Raw genomic sequence first — 14,191 nt, 5'->3', positions numbered from 1 at the left:
ATTATTGTAATTGCAAAGTTAATAATTAACGGTAGGTTTTTGCATTGTAAATACTGTTATTTTACGATCGGAGTGTTATCAATTATGCACTTGTGAATACTGAGACAAGAGATAAATAAACATGCATTCTTAGTAGATATACATACATAAAATTAAAATTACAAAGTGATAAAATTATTCGTTTCACGACTGAATTTTATCAGATGATATAAACGACATAAAAAAAGATCTTCACAAGCGCTTTGGTTTTGCCTTCTTATTTGTGACATCAATGTGAGACAGTTACCACTGAAGAATGGTTGGGGCTTGAGCTTATCTGCCATCAACGGCCAAGAGAACCTGTTTTTTATTTTATTTTATTGCTTAGATGGGTGAACGAGCTCACAGCCCACCTGGTGTTAATGGTGTTAAGTGGTTACTGGAGCCCATAGACATCTACAACGTAAATGCGCCACCCACCTTGAGATATAAGTTCTAAGGTCTCAGTATAGTTACAACGGCTGCCCCACCCTTCAAACCGAAACGCATTATATACTTACTGGAGTACATACTCTTCATATACGAATTCATCATAGTGGCACTTGCGCATACAATATATGCTACCATGTAACGGTAGTCAGGGTTTTCTAAGCCCGTTTTGTTTTTCTCTTTTAATAGTCTATAACAGTAACAATTTCCTCTCCTTAATTACTTTTCCTTCCCAGATTATTTCCTGATCTGCTTCCTATCTATACTGTCGGTAGGGCAAACTGATCCCACAAGTTTCATTGGTGCATTCGCGCGTTGTGATCTGGAGAGAATAGCCTTATTAAAATACCAGTTGATCTTCCACCAGGTGTGCAGCGGAATTCAAGTTGTGATGTCTATGTGCTATGATATCCGCTTAACATCCGACGGGATGAAAGGTCGTACACCTGTCTAAGTAATAAAAAAAAGATCGAAAATCAATTTAATGCTTTCAACGATTACATTAATAGCATCGTACATTTTCAGCATTAACGCACGCGAGACTTCACATACCCGTGGCCAGCGGTGCTTGCTACGATAAATTACTTGTTTCAATCTAATCTCGATGCAAGCAACAATAGCTAAACGGTAAATAAATATCGCACGGCTCATTGCGTCCCTTTCGGTCTTCGGCCTCCACTTGAAGTAGGTATTTTTGGAAATAATTAATAGAGAGAGATAGATTTTCTAATGAAATACGTACGTATTGAGTACTCAACAAATGTTTACGATTGACTTCCACGGTGAAGGAATAACATCGTGTAATAAAAATCAAACCCGCAAAATTATAATTTGCGTAATCACTGGTAGTAGGACCTCTTGTGAGTCCGCACGGGTAGGTACCACCACCCCGCCTATTTACTGCCGTGAAGCAGTAATGCGTTTCGGTTTGAAGGGTGGGGTAGCCGTTGTAACTATACTGAGACCTTAGAACTTATATCTCAAGGTGGGTGGCGAATTTACGTTGTAAATGTCTATGGGCTCCAGTAACCACTAAACACCAGGTGGGCTATGAGATCGTCCACCCAGCTAAGCAAAAAAAAAAGGATTTTAAATATGAAAATGTATGTTTGATTGCTTATTAATACAAGTTGGGATATCATTGATTGATAAGCGTGATGTGCTCCGCAGAGATTGAGAGCATCGTTCTGTCTTGTTCTCCTTTTAATCATGTCTTCAATTACATACCTTGTCGGATCCCCGGAAACACTCTCGTTGCTTCTGGTCACCGATCAGCGAACTAACAACGGTAGGCAGCGATTAGGCTCTACCCCTGGCATTGCTGAAGTCCATGGGCGACGGTAACCACTTACCATCAGGTTGGCCGTGTGCTCGTGTGTCCACAAAAGCAATAAAATAAAAAATAAAAAAGTAACCCATAGACACAACCCACTGAGTTTCTCGTCGGATCTTAGAAGATCGACTTAGAAGTCGATCGCGATTTCGATCCGATGGTATATGGATGGTAGATTCCACTAATCACTGCGCATGCTAGGGCTAGTGTTAGCAAATTCTCTTAGGCTTAGACCGTGAGCTCACCTACCAATCACAGCCTAGCTGGAATAGCTTCTCAGGCTACCAGCCAATAGAGCGGGTAAAAAACTGATATGTATTTTCCAGTTTGAACGTTAATACTTGAAATTTTTTGTTTTTAATATTGTAATACTGCTACTTTACTCACCTTCACTCTGGAACAAGGGCACAGCTAAGCTTCTTCAAGTAAATCTATATACTATACTCAGTTAAGACTTGAAATTCGTGTATCCGAATACGCCATTGATGCCAATGCTACTTAGTTTTTACGAAATCGGTACCGTGCCTGTTTTGAGTTCTTAACGCTATTTCGTAAGTGGTTTTAAATTTGTTCTACCACGTCTAAATGAAAAAGGCACCATATATAGAGGGTAAAAAACACATGATGCGCAATTATTTGCGGATGGTAAAATGGAAGACTGAATAAATAAGCTACTATGATCCATTTTCATGCCTACATTTACTGAAAGCGACTTAAATAACACATGATTATGCTTCGTGAACATGATCGAGTGAAAGCATTTAATTACAGTTTCTAAACTAAAATACACCTAATTAAGACAATGTACTCATCGGAAATATACTTCTTTTTTAAATTGACTTTACTGATTAATTGTGACTATACTGAGACCTTAGAACTATATCTCAAGGTGTGTGGCGCATTTACGTTGTAGATGTCTATGGGCTCCAGTAACCACTTAACATCAGGTGGGCTGTGAGGTCGTCCACACAGCTAAGCAATACAAAAAAAAAAAAAATTGCGTATATGGGTTGACGAGCTCATGGCCCATCTGGTGTTAAGTAGTTACTGGAGCCCATAGACATCTACAACGTAAATGCCGCCACCCACCTAGAGAGATGAGTTCTAAGGTCTCACTTTTAACAGTACAACGGCTGCCCCACCCTTCAAACCGAAACACATTACTGCTTCATGGCAGAAATAGGCAGGGTGGTGGTACCTATCTGTGCGGACTCACAAGACGTCCTATCAGCAGTATGACGCAGGTTCTGCTGTGAGACAGTTATGTACTGCGGTTGGTAGGGTGGGAGAACCGTTATATTATAATACAATTGAGACTTCGACCTCATGTTTCAAGGTGGTACTCACCTTGTGATATCGATGGGCTACGGTAACCACTTAGCACCAGAAGGTCTTTGAGCTCGTTCACATATTTACAGAGATCTTTTTATTTATGCGGAATTTGTGGTCTAGCTTTTATCGTGAGAAATAAAGAAAACACGGATAAACGTAAGGAGATGATAATTTAAAAAAAATTAAAGAGTGATATATCTATTTGAGTTTTCTTCAAAATAAACGTAGTTTGTTCTATTGCGAAGCTAAAACAAAAATTATGAGGTTTCCTTAAATTCTATCTTACAATAACGTCATTTTTCAAAATAATACCCTCTCTTAACCAACATCATCATATTCCTGACCTTCTCCCAGTCACCTGGGGTCGGCGCAACATGCTTTCTCCTTCCATACTCTTCTATCATGTACTATTTCTTCGCTCACTTCCCTCTTACAAATATCGTCTTTCACGCAATTCATCCATTTTTTCTTAGATCTACCTCTTCCTCTAAACTCTAAGCCCATACATATTCATAGTTAAAACTCTCTTAACAACCTCATTGTTATTTCATCTCATCACATGTCCATACAATCCCAAACGCGCACTTCTCAACTTCTCTGTCACAGGTGGCACTTTCAGACTTCTTCTAACGTATTCTATCTGTTCTCGTTAATCCACACATCCATCGTAACATTCGCATCTCTGGTACATGCAAATTGCAATCGTCTTTCATCCCTTAATTAAACGGTCCAACAAGCTGATCCATACAAATACAAGACGGCAGGTCTTAAGGTCATATATTTTTTTCCTTTTAGAGGAAGAAAAAGGTGTGAGTCAGACGTCGTACCCGTGACCAGCCGCCATTTCCTCCATCCTGCGTCAAATCTGTGCCTCACATTACGATCTTCTTCTCCCACATAACCCTAATTTTATAAATTCATAGTTATAAAGCTTTTTAATTATGTTATCTAAAACTAAATTTTAGATCAAACCGATCAATTTATTACATAACACGACATATTACAATAACTTGACGCTATGTTTATCATTCATAAAATGTAACCGTTGCATGCTTAATGTTCGTGTTAAAGAACACGATGAACTAATTGTTTGTCATCGCTTTGCAACTGTCAATCGACAGTTTAATTTGTTTTGAAATACCACACCAGATGGCACTCTTTGTTATTTTTAAATTAACATCGTTATAGGCTAAATTGACTTAAAATAACGTTTTAAAAATATCATGGCGCCGCCGCCGGTGTTTATTAATCGTTTTATTTTTTAGTTAATAGTAAATGATAGTTAAAACCAACTTCTACGGTTAAATACCGCATTTAACCGTAGAAGTCGTCGTGGCCTAAAGGATAAGACGTCCGGTGCATTCGTATGTAGCGATGCACCGGTGTTCGAATCCCGCAGGCGAGTACCAATTTTTATAATGAAATACTTACTTAACAAATGTTCACGATTGACTTCCACGGTGAAGGAATAACATCGTGTAATAAAAATCAAATCCAAAAAAATATAATTTGCGTAATTACTGGTGGTAGGACCTCTTGTGAGTCCGCACGGGTAGGTACCACCGCCCCGTCTATTTCTGCCATGAAGCAGTAATGCGTTTTGATTTGAAGGGTGGGGCAGCCGTTGTAACTATACTAAGACCTTAGAACTTATATCTCAAGGTGTGTGCGCATTTGCATTGTAGATATCTATGGGCTCCAGTAACCACTTAGCACCAGGTGGGCTGTGAGCTCATTCACACATCTAAGCAATAAAAAAATAAAAATTTGCGGTTCTCATTTTACCATTACCGACGTTACGAATACCTTACAGTTTTCGTGGTCACGGAAGACCCTAATACAGTTAGATAACAGTAAACGAAAGCTTAAATCGTTAATACATCTATGCATCGAAGAAAACTGAAGAGACTACAACATTGTACAATTCTACGAATAAATAAATACAATTTATATTTTATTTTAAAGTTATGTTTTCAAATTGGCCTTTAGTTTCACTAGCGCGTTTCTTTAAGAATACATTAAAGTTTTTCCTTGTGAAGTCGTTCGAAACATTTTCTAATCCACTTATGTATCTAAGATAAAGAGAAACCGCTAATATAATATGGTGATTTGCCACTCATATTTTCAACAGCCACCTTGTTCCCTCAGCGTAAAATATATGTAAATTGTGCGCAATACCGTTTGCCGACTTTTGCCTCTTTATACGATGTCAGAAGAAAGTAGGTACGTAAATGTGTGAAGTATTTTTTTTTATTGCTTAGATATTTGGACGAGCTCACGGCCCACATGATGTTAAACGGTCACCAGAGCCCATAGACACAACGTAAACATCGCCACTTACGTTGTGAGAGAGAGAGAGAGAAAGTACGCTGCATTTGCATTGTACACAAAATAACAAATAAACAAATTACACTTGTGACATAAGTTCTAAGTCTCAGTTTTACGGTACAACGATAAATAATTACCGGCAAATTGTATGAAGTGGCTATTTGCTAAGCCTTAATTCTTAGAGATGGCCGGTCCATAGAACGCCTCGTTGTACAGGGAAGCGTTGATGGTACAAGACCGCGCGGGAGGCCACCAATGCGGTGGACCGACCAAATTAAAACTGCAGTGGGAGGTCCCCTAAATGAGTGCAGTAGAATGGCCTCGAGCAGGGAGAGATGGCGCGACATCGTGAGACGCATCAGGTCTGCCCCTTCCAACACTACATGACGATCACGACCACTCTGTCAAGAGTGACACGACTGAGAAGAAGAATTCTTAGACGTTATTTTTACACATTAGATACCTACTTACCCGCCCAGGCGTAGCTGGAATAGCCTCTTAGACTACCAGCAAATAGGTAGGAAAAAAAAGATTCCTACGCCATTTTATGACACTGGAATTTACATAAAGCGTTCTTTGATAAATCATTCTTTGGAGGATCCCGAGTGGTAGGCAGCGACCTTACTTTGCCTCTGGCTCTAGTTATTTGTAAAAGTGATGATAACCACTCATAACCGACGAGCACCTGATGATGTGTACCATGAAATTCACGTTACTGGCAGCAGAACCAAAAACCTAAGAATATTATGCTCACCAAGACACCTACAAATTCAAACACACATATAAATTAAAACAGCACTTTTGTAAAAATTTTAATTGCATTAATTAGTTACAGTATGTAAGTAACTAGACAGTGAACAATTTAATGAGAAGTGCAGAATATTTGTAATGAGATTATCAACTTTATAAAACTAATTATTGCAGGGAATGTTTTCAAAATTTCACGCGTATAATTTATGATTCGTTTAATATTTTATTGGTTAAGTGGAAGAGCATTCTATTTTCTCATTGGATGTGCATTATAACGGGTGTCTCGCGGCTACCTTCACTCGCGTCATCTCAAGCGATCACCAAGCGCCATCTTCAAGCCGTTCAGTCCGCCGCGAACAGCTGTGGAAGACGCAAGCGTTTATAAAAATTTTACATTTTAAAAATTCACCGGACAATAGAAACCGGCAATTTTTTTTAACTGTAATTTACGATAGATTCCGACAATTAAGTGTTAACCTAATTGATGAAGAGTGAAGACTGATATAAATAATTATTATATTTTTGTAGTTAGTGCATTTTGTGGTTTTCTCGCGATCTCGCGATTGCATTTCTTCTGCGGTGTAAACCAGCTCGAGTGTGAAAAGGTGAGTTTTTATAATACTAGAATGTGTCTGTTAGGTTGATGGCCGGGCGCGCCGGTGCCCGCTCATGGGGGAGTCGGCTCCCGCGAATCGATTGTGCCAGGACGCGGTGTACATACCCCTACATACCTAAATGTTCCGGGTGTAGGGTGGAATGGTACACCCTCACTCTGTCGTGCGTATAGAAGCACGTATTTGTCGTTTCACTTATTGTTCGTGATCTTGAACTAGCTGCGGCGCACCGACTCTGTTATGAATATAAATTATTTATAAACACCTTTTGTTCAAAGATGTTGAATGTTTTTTCAGCTGGATTTATTAGCCGTGCTGGGTCTAGTGGGGACCTATAGTAAACTTGCTACCTACGTTTGGAAATAATCACTACCCTCGCATATTTTCAGAAGCAATTTTATGTAAATTTAAACAAAGAAATTTGTAGTTTTAATCTTGCCGCATACATGCCTACTTGTAATAAGTGATGAATCAAATGGAAAATAAAGCAAAACTTGCATATAACTTACTTTTTAAAGGAGCATGGTTCTAGTGTGCGTCTTTTTGTTTAATTAGTCTTTTTGTTTAATTAATTATTCACTGGTGGTAGGACCTCTTGGGAGTCCGCACGGGTAGGTACCACCACCCCGCCTATTTCCGCCGTGAAGCAGTAATGCGTTTCGGTTTGAAGGGTGGGGTAGCCGTCGTAACTATACTGAGACCTTAGAACTTATATATCTCGAGGTGGGTGGCGCATTTACGTTGTAGATGTCTATGGGCTCCAGTAACCACTTAACATCAGGTGGGCTGTGAGCTCGTCCATCCATCTAAGCAATAAAAAAAAAAAAAAAAAAGTTGTGTTATTGTTTAATACATTATGCTACAGATTACCTACCTTAGGTGCGTAATAAAAAATTTCGAGTTTAGGTAGGTATGTAACATGCTATGAAAGGAGTTTTGCCTCTTTCTTTGTAACATTCTGTAGACTGTAGCAGTGTACACTATACGGATTCACGTTGAGGTTTTACATGAGCTGGTGTTAGACATCTAGGTATATTGGGAGTTACGCTGTGTAATGTTATTAAAATATTAGCCATGGTCGGACGGGTCAGAAGTCCAGTGTATTCGTATGGAGTATTCCAGAGTTGTAGCCGTGCCGAGGTTGAAATCATTCAGACAGGAAATAATTTTCTTTTACATTGGATGTCGTACCTTATGGCCCAATAAATATCGATTGTTCTAAGTAAACGTACGTAATGCGTTCACGAACGATTTCAACGATGAGGGAATAAAAATAACAACAGAAACCCAAAATCATTGACGCTCTAACAAATACACCAACACTAAAATGGAAGCGGGCTGACGCATCTTCGGTACACAGATAAAACAAGCTATAACGACCGCGCGGGCAGACCAAAAGAGCTGATGACATTAAGCAGATGACTATAAGAACCGAATTGACATAGTCAAGAACCGGGATATGTGGAAGAAGAGGAGAAGTCTTTTATAAGAAATAAAAGAAATCTATTAATTCTTAAAGGAAACGCATAGCCAAATTCACAATATCTCTAATGTCAATAGGGAAGATGTCATATTTTAATTATTAATATGTAGTAGTAAAACAAATTTAAAATTGCATAGTTAATAATAGTAATTAAGTGGTAGAGCAGATTATAAGCTCGCAAGAGTAATTGCGACCAGTCCGCCTATTTGTGCCCTGAAGCAGTCATAGTGGTCACCATCCAGGCCTAGTGGTGTACTCGAAATTCGCGATGAGTACCACTTCTCATCTAGCGTCCTCCGATCAACACACAGTCAGTTTTCTCAATATAGAAAAAACAGTGCGTAAAACTTTTACCGTATCATCATAGATAGCCATTATGCCTATTCCGGTCCTAGCTCACGACCATTGCTCGCGTGTAATGATAACGTTCCCGTTATTAATATAATTTAATTTGCAAAGTTTACATTACCATTATCACGACAAAAATAGTCAGTCCAAGATTATAACGGATTTTAAACAGGGATTTTTGGTTTTCAAGGCACTTAGTTTCAATGCCCTTTATTTGAAATCATAAGAATGTGAACAGTGATGGGTAAATTCACCACAGTGCCTTTAGCCACTTTTCGGCGAAGAGCGAGTGAGTTGCGGGTATTTGAATTGTTCAAACCCGATCGTTTGCTGTTTTGTTGTTGAGGTCACATTCTAACAGGAAAATACTAAAAAAATCAGCTGCTATGAATATTTTAAGCGCATCGACTATAACAATACAGAAATCTAAAGTTTATTGCGAAACAACTCACGAATTCTAATAATGATTGCACACATAAACTTAATTTTAAAAGTAATAAAACATTTCTATAAAATTTAATGGAATCGTTTTGCTGTCGTTACATTATGTAGTTTTGTAAAATTAATTGTAGATCTTTACCTGATTTTATGGAAACTTAGATTGAACTATACGAGTATACTTAAAATATTCACTAATACTCTAATTGGCGACGATCGGGAATCCTGTACATTAAGTTAATTATGTTGGACATTTTCTACATACTAGAAGTAGTCCTAAGCTACGATCAAACTTGTTCCAGGCTTATCGAAAACCTAACACTGAATATGCCTTCACTTAAGTACAACAAATGTAATTCTCGAGCTCCGCGTCCCTTTCTGTATTGAGCAGATGGAGATTCACCTGGCGTTCGGTTTAGTCGTTGTGCCACTTTAGGCCGTTGACCTTACACCAGAGCGTGGAAGCCGCTATCAATCTAGATATACTGTTGGAATTCTAACTGCCGACTATTCCATGTATAACACTCAATCGCAGCGTTTTTAAGTTTAGCACAGTGGAATCGTTTTAAAATCCGATCACCTCTGATAAGTTACGCTGCGCCGACGCTCAATTATTAACCACAATTTTAACCACTAATTGGCTGTACATGTTTTCTACGTGTTATTTTATGAAGCGCATCAATGTGTTTGAATTCCACAAGAGCGCAGTCGCAGCACGCGCCTACAATCAGACCGCGTCGGCGCGAATGTCCTCCGGCCAATATCATGTGTCCATCTAACGAGCTCTTCACGCGCCATTAACGCAACTGCCTATATATATTGCAGTTTATTTCTTTTAATGTATTCTCCCTCATAATTTGATGCGTTATAGACCCTGCTAGATTCTGCGAAGTACTACTTTTGCTAGGACTAGTGTTAGCAACGTCCTCAGGTTAGAGCCCCGTGAACTCACCTACTCGCTCGGTACCGCCGGCATAGCCCTGTGAAGCTACCAGCTTAGGTAGAAAAAAAAAAAGTACAGAGTACCTAACTCGGTTCCAGATTACTGCTATTTTAAATAAAGCCATGGACAATTATCTTTATACCGTATCGAAAAACATTAAACAGGATTATCGTAAAACACAAACGATAAAATGATTGATCACATTTTGAATAAGCTAATCGGAAATCTAAAAGAATCATTCGATAATTACGGTTTATGGAATTCCAAATTTAACTAGACTTAAACTGTGTACAATTACCGACACGGCGCCGGCGCCAAGGTTTTTGTGTTCGTCTATTTGAAAACGTTCGCGTTCCAAAAATATCTTTTTTTTTTTTTACCTAAGCCGGTAGCCTTTGAGAACTATGCTAGCATCACCGAGCGAATAGGTGAGCTCACGGAGCTCTAACCTGAGGACGTGGGTAACACTGGCCCTAGCAAGAGCAATGCTTCGCAAAATCTACCACCGGATCGGAAACGCGACCCACTGAGAATATCCGGCGAGAAACTCCTTGGGCTGTCTCTGAGGGCTAATTTACTCGCCGAGCCCTTCGTCGCAAGCGACGGATTCGATGAGAACGATGACCGGTGCTTGAAGTACCTAAAAAAAGATCCGAAATGACGTGTCATATCTAAATGTTGGTGTTAATATTACTTGAGCATGTCTCTTTTATTTCGAAGCTACTCATGGACCACTATTATTCATTATGTAAATTTGTAGTGGTCAACAGTAAAAAGCGCTTTACCAAAAACCAATTGACTTGCAAATTGACAGTTGTTGGTCTTAACAATTTTTTTGAATAAATTATAACAAACTTGTACTGATGTTCTATACGGACACGTGTTTATAAATGAAGCTTTAAAACTGTCTACGAGAGGATTTACAAATTCAAATCACACTCGTTAAAAAATACGTACATTATTATTAACATCAGATGAATACATTTTATTTTTGGCGTTCATCAGACATTTTAACACAAAATTTAATAAATCTCATTTAATTATTTTCTCTCTACCAATGTCATGGAAGCTTGAGTGCAAAGATAAATTTGAGAATGAGTTCAATGGCCGCGTTTAAAAGTACGATGATTCATAACTGAAGTGGTTAAATCGATAAGTTAATGTTACACGTTCTGTTTACACTGACAAGATCTTAAACTTCTTGCCTCTCTTATTAACAAAATAAAACATTGTTGTCACAACCGAATGTTAGACAAACACACTTCACGTTGCTTTTATGAATGAATGGACGAGCTCACGGCCCACCTGGTGTAACGTAAATGCGCCACCCACCTTGAGATATAAGTTCTAAGGTCTCAGTAAAGTTACAACGGCTGCCCCACCTTTCAAACCGAAATGCATTACTGCTTTACGGCAGAAATAGGTAGGGTGGTGGTACCTACCCGTGCGGACTCACAACAGGGCCTACCACCAGTAAAAGTTAACGTTAGCTTAACACCACCTGGTGTCAAGTGGTCACCGGAGCCCATAAATATCTACACATTGCGACATGAATTTTAAGGCCTCAGTTTTAATAGTACGTCTGTCGCACTTATCAAACTGAAATGCATTACTGCTTCACGGCAGAAACAGGCAGGGTGGTGGTATCTAGTGTATCTACTCGTAAGAGCTTACAAAACATCCTACCAGCAGTAAAATACTACATCCCAAAAAAAGTCATAATAGTTTTAAACAATTATACCCGTGATTGGAAGTCGCAGTGACCTACCACAAATTATACCACCATCATTTAATTCTACAGACAATCAAACACGCATTCCGAATTGAAGTTTCCCAAGACGTTATTCCGATGCTTTTGGGATTTCAACCTCATGTGGCGCCGTAAAAAATCTTGACAAGGAAACAATGCTAATAAACGAGCATTATGAGAACGTGCAAATATTCCAACGAAAATTTCCTAACAATTTTATCAATGCATCATCAAATTTGATTGTTTGTGTGTAGAAAGCCTAAACCGTTACGGCGAAATCACGTCGCTGCATCGCATTCAATAGCTTTGCTCTCGTTAATAAGTGCTGACCGCGGTGGTGGGTCATCATTTCTAAATATTGCCAAGTGAAAGGCACGTTTGAATATAAACGGATGTTTGGAGGCAAAAAGAAATGCGCACAACATTTTTAACGTTTTATTGGCGGCTATCAAAGTCCACTGAATTATTTACGAAATATATTGAAATAATATAATGAAATGAAATTAAAAAGTCGTCGTGGCCTAAAGGATAAGACGTCCGGTGCGTTCGTGTTGAGCGATGCACCGATGTTCGAATCCCAGGCGGGTATCAATTTTTCTAATGAAATACGTACTCAACAAATGTTCACGATTGACTTCCAGTAGTGAAGGAATAACATTTGCGTAATTACTGGTGGTAGGACCTCTTGTGAGTCCGCGCGGGTAGGTACCACCGCCCTGCCTAATTCTGCCGTTTCTGCGTTTCGGTCTGAAGGGTGGGGCAGCCGTTGTGACTATACTGAAACCTTAAAATTTATATATCAAGGTGGGTGGCGCGTTTACTTTGTAGATGTCTATGGCTCCAGTAACCACCTAACACCAGGTGGGCTGTGAGAACGTCCACTCATCAAAGTAATAAAAAAGAAATAGCAAAAAGAGATGAAACGCATTTACAAATGGCTGCCGGCGCTATGAACATTTTAAATTGTTTTTATTACTAACCGGCGACCCGCTCCGGTTTCGCGCGGGTGGTTTAGTAAATTATATTGAAAGTGCATTACAGTAATTAGTAATTATTTTTCTTATAAAATTTTAATAAGAAGCTCCAACATTTAAATTCATTTTGACTTTCCTAAATAGAAGAAACTAATGGTTGTACTCTACTTTAGATTTCTAACACGACGACTTTCTTGATCAATGCTCGTGAATTCTGAGCGAACTGGTATTTGAATATTCATAGTAAGGAAGTAGTGGCTTTATTATGCATGTGGTGCTCTTCAAAATCTTTACATTTCTAAACTTTAAGGCATCTTTCACACCAACCGATTATCCGCCGCCGACTGTAAGTTTACACTGGGGCTGATAATGAGAATACTCATAGTCGGCGGCGGGCAATGGGTTGGTGTGAACGGTGCCTTAATTATTGAATGCCTATCCGGCGGCCGAAAGTGTTGTCACTGAGGTTTCGTGCAACCCTCCTCTCCATTGCTGCAGGGGGCAGTAGTGCATTCTGTTTTGAAGGGTAGGGCAGCCGTAATTCTAATGACGTTGAACCATACTTCACGTTTATGAAGAAGATTATATGTGCGCTTTTACGGATCAAGCTTAAAAAACATAGTAACTGGTATTTCAAGATTTGCTAGATGTAGATAGAGTACACCAAATGTTAGATATAAACAAGTACACTCATAACGTAATTGAACCCTGATCTCGTAATGTGATCAATAATTCCCTGACCAAGCGGACCAAGCGATATCTTTTTTTATGATTGAGGGTTCACTGGTGGCCCGGAGACCAGTTTCAAAAGGACTGGAGCAGGTGATATTTGCTCGGTAGACCGACGGTCCGAATGTTGTCATTCGGAACTTGTATGTATGCAAGGTTATCTTGAAAATGTCGTAAGCGAGATTCAAGCATCTGTCAAATACCTTGCGTTGTATGATGGATACCCGCCACAATCTACTACCGGATCGGAATCGCGACCCGTTGAGAAGATCTGGGGAGAAACTTAACGGGCCAACTCAAATGCTTAGGTTAGGTTGCACGACGAGTCCAAGCGATATCGACCAGAAGCGGTCTCACAGAAAAATGAAACTTAATATATGTTTGGTATCAAATTCTTTTGCTGTTTCTTCACCTAAGTATCAAGAGTGTTAATTCAATTCAGGAATGTGACGCATGCTGTAGCGTTCCCTCTTCCCATAAGATCTGAAGGGTCACGCCGAACACCATATCGCCGTTTATCACGACCGTTTAGATATCGTATCGTGACGATATTTATCGCGGAGCGCGCGTATTATGTCGGCTATTAGCATGTCAGAGGGTCTGCGTGTCGTTTATGTGAAGCACTTGACGTTATTAACTTGTTATCATTCCCACTCGAATTGTACATAGTACAAATATTAAGGTAAACATAGTTATTGTAA

General features: G+C 39.2%; 1 protein-coding gene across 1 annotated transcript in view; it reads left to right on the top strand.

The window, feature by feature from the left end:
• Positions 1-6,545: 6,545 nt before the first annotated feature.
• Positions 6,546-14,191, top strand: part of singed (fascin domain-containing protein singed) — a 54,882-nt gene continuing 47,236 nt past the window's right edge. Inside the window, exon 1 of the mRNA XM_028176547.2 lies at positions 6,546-6,816. The gene's annotated coding sequence lies outside the window, so the exon portion shown is untranslated. The remainder of the gene's footprint in view (positions 6,817-14,191) is intronic.

This window comes from Bombyx mandarina, chromosome 17, assembly GCF_030267445.1.
Source record: "Bombyx mandarina strain Sakado chromosome 17, ASM3026744v2".
Lineage (NCBI taxonomy): Eukaryota > Metazoa > Arthropoda > Insecta > Lepidoptera > Bombycidae > Bombyx > Bombyx mandarina.
This window is presented reverse-complemented; position numbering and strand designations above follow the sequence as displayed.